The following is a 6,000-nucleotide window of genomic DNA, read 5'->3' as shown; positions in this document are numbered from 1 at the left end:
CAGGCCTCTACTGGAGACACAGCACCAGTGTGGTATGAGGGTCACAGGAGTCCTTGCGGCCCACAGCACTGCACCCAGCGCTGCAAGACGCTGTTCCCGGCCGGAGCCACAGCCGTGCCCTTGAGGCCGTTCTACCATCCCAGGGGGATGGCGGCTTCTTGGTGCGCGATGCGGGGCAGGGCAGTGCGTCCTGCGACGCCGGCCCCTCTGTCACAGCGCTTTCCCTCTGAAAGGCCTGTCCCAGGTGCCACCAGCAGATGGGATAATACAGCAGACACCATGAGCGACGCTCAGCGCCTGCTCGAGCCCTGCCGTCACGGGAGACTAACCCGAACCCGAGCCCGTATCCGGCTCTGAGGAAACCGCCAGCCACCAGCTGCTGCCTGACCTCCGGGAAGGGAGGCCCGGTCCCCCGGCTGCACCGCGGGGCGGACGCAGCGCACCGTTCTACCGCGGTCAGCACCGCGACACCCCCAGCGCCCGGGCCAACACCCGGGCCCATCTGCTGGGGCACCCGCTGGAGTGACCGCACAACCGCGTGGAGAGAAGGGCCGGGCAGGCAGCGGCGGAAGCCCCGGCCTGCCCCGCCAAACCTCAGCCCTGGACGCGCGCCAAGCCTGGCGGCCGGAAGAGCACGGTCCCTTCCGGTCCCGCCGCCTCCGGGGCGGCGCGTCATTTCCGGCCGGCCCGCGGCCGCTGCTCCCTGTCAGGCAGCCGGTTTCCTCTGGCCGGGCCCGCAAGGGCCGTTCCGTGTCCCGGCCGGCGGCCGAGTCCGAGTGTCCGCGCTCAGGGCTGCTGGCCGCTAGCACCGCGCCCTCGCGGGCTGCGTGTCGCTGCTGCCCAGACGCGGGTCAGTCGTGGCTTCTGAGGGACCGGGGTCGCGGCCGGGCCCTCGGCTCCCACCCGTCTCCCAACTCCTGCCCCCGCCCCGCCCCTGAGGCCCGGTCATCGGGCTCTCGACGCTCGGTCGCGCGGCCGATCGACGCCCTCGGCGCTGCGACGGCGGAAGCGAGGGTGCGGGCCGCTGGCCGCCTCGGCGCGGGGCCCTGTCCGTGCGGGCCTGCAGGTAGGTGTGGGGGCCAAGGCCTTGGAGAGGCTGCCGGGGGCGCGGGCGGCGGGCGGCGGGCGGCGGGCGGGGCGCCGGCACCCGCCGTCAGGCCCGAGTCGCTCTGCAGCCCGGACTGTTGGAGTGCAGCTGCGGGCGTCCCGGAGCCCCAGCCCTGCCTACCAGGGAACCGAGAGGGTCCTGGAGCCCCGGCCCAGCTTCCTGGGCAGCTGCGGGCGTCCCGGAGTCCGGCCCCTCCTCTCTGCTAGCACCCCTGGAGCGGGCTGACGCTAGGGAATGGGTTGCAGTTGGCCTCTCCTGCCCCTTGGCGCACCTGCTTACCTGTCACTCTGTAAAGCTGGAGTATTTATTGGTGAAGAGCGAATCCCAGAGGCAGGTTTTGCTTGTTTCCTTCGGCTGCGTCACTGGAGAGCTATACCGAGACTTACTCGGTGCCCGTCGGTGTTTCTCTGGGTTGACGGTGTCGTCCGGGCTTTACAGACTGGGAGACGGAAGCTCAGAATGCTTGTGTGAGTAGCCTGAAATCGCGTCTGTCGGCCAGTGACAGCCTGCAGTGAGGCCCTGGGGCCCGAACTCTTGTGTACTCTCCTAAGAAACAGCTGTCTTTGAATGGAAGTAAGCTTTTCTTACATCGCTGAAGACTGCTCCTACTAATATGTGTGAGAAAACGTCTTTATTTTTTTTTTCCCAGTCTGAGTAAACTTATAAGGAAAAATTTTTTAAAAATATTAAAAAATCTTAGCGAGTTCATTTGGGTGTACTGTTTTGAAAAGCTAATTCTAGCCGAGGTTGTGTGGATTCCTTTTCCAATGCATAGTAATATTTTGATTATTTTCTAGGCAGGCTTGGTGTTAGGGCACTGGGATTGGAAGCAGAAAGCTTCCTAAGGGGGACCTCTGTGTTAAAAGTTGCTGACCCAAAGGGAGACAATAGAAAGAGGGTGATGTGTGCTTAGTACTGAAATCTTCTTTTCTGTCTGGTTAAGTAAAAATTTTGTGGTTTTAAACAGAGAATCCCCCAGTGTAACATGGAACAATGCTTGGAAGTTTCAGAAAATGATCTTTTCAGGTATTTAATTTCCTAAACCGAGTATCATTTTGAAAATTACCTCTCTAAAAGATATTAACCTGACAAGTTAAATTTACATTCATTCCATGAAAATTTGAGAGCCTGTTATGGATAAACCTAGTGGGAAATGAAATTAGTACTTAACATTTTTGCACAGGCAGTCCTTGAATACATATAGAACAATTTCTAGTGTCAGGCCTGGCATCCTTAGGCCATGTGGGCAGTGCTGCTTGTACAGGTAGTGTCTCCATTACTTTTCACCCTTTCTCTAGTCTACTCATCTCATCTAGCCAGGATTCCTAGATCAGCACCTCCACAGAGTGGAGCTTACATGTTTGCTGAGTAGGTGAGTTTTAGGCCAATTTTAGATTGGCCTAAATTTAGGATTTAGATGGACTGGAATGGGAAGTAACGCTGGTAACTCTGGTGAGCAGTGTGCTAGGGCCTTGCTTGTTCTCAGATTCCCAGAAAGGTGTTCCTGGGTCCCCTGGAGTGCATGGTCCCCTGGTAAGACCGCGTGGTGGAAGTATTGCGTTACAGTCACGTGATTTTCCACACTGTTATGTTAGCTTAAAAGAAATATTGATACAAACACACAAACTTACAGTGACTGTGGAGAAATTGCACACCTTGGAGCTGTGGACACACCTGCAGGCACCCTTAGACTGCAGTCTGGGAAGTTCCCAGTTGAAGCTCCACCTCCAGGCCCATGTGCTGCCACTCCCTGCTTTGTAGTGTGGGCTGAGCTGTTTAGCAGTCTTTTGGGGCCTCAGTTTCCTTGTTCCTGAGAATATAGAAAACTAGATTATCTCAGAGTTTCCTGCTTTGAAAGTTTCCAAATCAGTGGATCCTGTAACCACTTAGCACTTGTCCTGTGTTATCTTAGGGGTTGTAGCTATTTACATGTCTGTCAAAAGAAGAAGCTCTTGCCAGACAGGGATTAGTCTCAGTCATTTTTGTGTCTCCCAATTTTAACGTATGTCTGACACATGTTAGAAATAAAAGTGGTCTGGATTCAGAAGGGGATATTTTTGTCTTCTCCATTAAATAGCCAAGAACTAAGCTGCAATATTCAGTGTAAATACAGTAGGAATTCGGAGAGGGGAGAGGATGTTTTGGGGTTGGAGGAATTGGGAAGGCTTCATGGAAATCAGTGGAGAAGGCAGTGGCACCCCACTCCAGTACTCTTGCCTGGAAAATCCCATGGATGGAGGAGCCTGGTAGGCTGCAGTCCATGAGGTCGCTAAGAGTCGGACTCGACTGAGCGACTTCACTTTCACTTTTCACTTTCATGCGATGGAGAAGGAAATGGTAACCCACTCCAGTGTTCTTGCCTGGAGAATCCCAGGGACGGGGGAGTCTGGTGGGCTGCCGTCTATGGAGTCACACAGAGTCGGACACGACTGAAGCAACTTAGCAGCAGCAGCAGCATGGAAATCGGACCCTAAAGGGGGAGAATGTGGCCCTCTGGAGAGAAGGCACGTGAATGTCTGGCTGGCTTACTAGGAACAGAGGCCCAGGGCTCAGATGTGAGTGCATTTTAGATTATGGAATGCCTGGAGTTCAGGCAGAGGAGTTTGGAACTGACTTAATAAGGCTGTTTGTGTATTGTTGTTTTTTTCCCTGGAAAATTGTACTGCGTTTGTTCAAAAGCTTCATTCAGTTCAGTGGTTCAGTCGTGTCCGACTCTTTGCAACCCCATGAATCGCAGCACGCCAGGCCTCCCTGTCCATCACCAACTCCCGGAGTTCACTGAGACTCACGTCCATCGAGTCAGTGATGCCATCCAGCCATCTCATCCTCTGTCGTCCCCTTCTCCTCTTGCCCCTAATCCCTCCCAGCATCAGAGTCTTTTCCAATGAGTCAACTCTTCGCATGAGGTGGCCAAAGTACTGGAGTTTCAGCTTCAGCATCATTCCTTCCAAAGAAATCCCAGGGCTGATCTCCTTCAGAATGGACTGGTTGGATCTCCTTGCAGTCCAAGGGACTCTCAAGAGTCTTGTCCAACACCACAGTTCAAAAGCATCAATTCTTCGGCGCTCAGCCTTCTTCACAGTCCAACTCTCACATCCATACATGACCACAGGAAAAACCATAGCCTTGACTAGACAGACCTTTGTGGGCAAAGTAATGTCTCTGATTTTGAATATACTATCTAGGTTGGACATAACTTTTCTTCCAAGGAGTAAGCATCTTTTAATTTCATGGCTGCAGTCACCATCTGCAGTGATTTTGGAGCCCCCCAAAATAAAGTCTGACACTGTTTCCACTGTATCCCCATCTATTTCCCTTGAAGTGATGGGACTGGATGCCATGATCTTCATTTTCTGAATGTTGAGCTTTAAGCCAACTTTTTCACTCTCCACTTTCACTTTGATCAAGAGGCTCTTTAGTTCCTCTTCACTTTCTGCTATAAGGGTGGTGTCATCTGCATATCTGAGGTTATTGATATTTCTCCCGGCAATCTTGATTCCAGCTTGTGTTTCTTCCAGTCCAGCGTTTCTCATGATGTACTCTGCATATAAGTTAAATAAGCAGGGTGACAATATACAGCCTTGACGTACTCCTTTTCCTATTTGGAACCAGTCTGTTGTTCCATGTCCAGTTCTAACTGTTGCTTCCTGACCTGCATACAGGTTTCTCAAGAGGCAGGTCAGGTGGTCTGGTATTCCCATCTCTTTCAGAATTTTCCACAGTTTATTGTGATCCACACAGTCAAAGGCTTTGGCATAGTCAATAAAGCAGAAATAGATGTTTTTCTGGAACTGTCTTGCTTTTTCCATGATCCAGCGGATGTTGGCAATTTGATCTCTGGTTCCTCTGCCTTTTGTAAAACCAGCTTGAACATCTGGAAGTTCACGGTTCACATATTGCTGAAGCCTGGCTTGGAGAATTTTGAGCATTACTTTACTAGTGTGTGAGATGAGTGCAATTGTGCGGTAGTTTGAGCATTCTTTGGCATTGCCTTTCTTTGGGATCAGAATGAAAACACTGACCTTTTCCAGTCCTGTGGCCACTGCTGAGTTCCTTTAATACTGTTTGTGGCATTTAAGACTGGTGTGGACTATACATTTTGCATTAAGTTTTGGTTTTGGTGTTAGTGGTTCCTTCTGCTTGCTCTTTCCCACTTACAGCTTGGTGCCAGTATGGAAAGGACGGTGGACCGTGGGACTCAGGAAGCCTGGATCTTTGTTAGAATGTAAACTGCACAGTGTAGGTCCTTGGCCCAACCTAGAGTGTGCCTGCCGCAGGGTAGCTCTCAGGAGTCCTGCATCCCTGAAGAGCTGGCCCTGTGCCTCTTGCCAATGGCCCGTTTTTGGCAAGGTTGGCCTTTAGTTTCACTTCTGTGAGTTGTTTAGGACATTATCCGCTTGTAAAGGGCTGTGATTAGGCAGGGGGTGTATGATGTTAACTTTTGTTGCATTATTGTTGTTCAGTCACTCAGTTGTGTCCGACTCTTTGCAACCCGATGGACTCCAACATGCCAGCCCTCCCTGTCCTTCACCATCTCTCAGAGTGTACTCAAACTCATGTCCATTGAGTCGGTGATACCATCCAACTATCTCATCCTCTGTCATCCCCTTCTCCTCCTGCCCTCAATCTTTTCCAGCATCAGGGTCTTTTCCAGTGAGTTAGCTCTTTGCATTAGGTGGCCAAATTATTGGAGCTTCAACATCAGTCCTTCCAATGAATATTCAGGGTTTATTTCCTTTATGATTAACTGGTTTGATCTCCTTGCTGTCCTCTAAAGAGTCTTCTCCAACTTCACAGTTCAAAAGCGTCAGTTCTTCAGCACTCAGCCTTCTTCATGGTCCAATTCTCACATCCATATAGGACTTCTGGAAAAACCATAGCTTTGAGTATGT

At 51.6% G+C, this 6,000-nt stretch overlaps 1 protein-coding gene across 7 annotated transcripts in view; it reads left to right on the top strand.

The window, feature by feature from the left end:
* The first annotated feature begins 682 nt into the window (after positions 1 to 682).
* The window catches only part of EXOC2 (exocyst complex component 2), a 126,626-nt gene continuing 121,308 nt past the window's right edge, over positions 683 to 6,000 (top strand). For 3 of the 7 annotated variants that reach the window (XM_055570444.1, XM_055570443.1, XM_055570442.1), the window contains exon 1: positions 684 to 1,066. The gene's annotated coding sequence lies outside the window, so the exon portion shown is untranslated. Of the gene's footprint in view, positions 1,067 to 6,000 lie in introns of all 7 variants that reach the window. The other 4 variants (XM_055570447.1, XM_055570446.1, XM_055570445.1 and 1 more) reach the window with 4 other exon arrangements.

This window comes from Bubalus kerabau, chromosome 3, assembly GCF_029407905.1.
Source record: "Bubalus kerabau isolate K-KA32 ecotype Philippines breed swamp buffalo chromosome 3, PCC_UOA_SB_1v2, whole genome shotgun sequence".
Classification (NCBI taxonomy): Eukaryota; Metazoa; Chordata; class Mammalia; order Artiodactyla; family Bovidae; genus Bubalus; species Bubalus kerabau.
The sequence above is the reverse complement of the archived record's forward strand: the minus strand, read 5'-3'. Positions and strand labels throughout refer to the sequence as shown.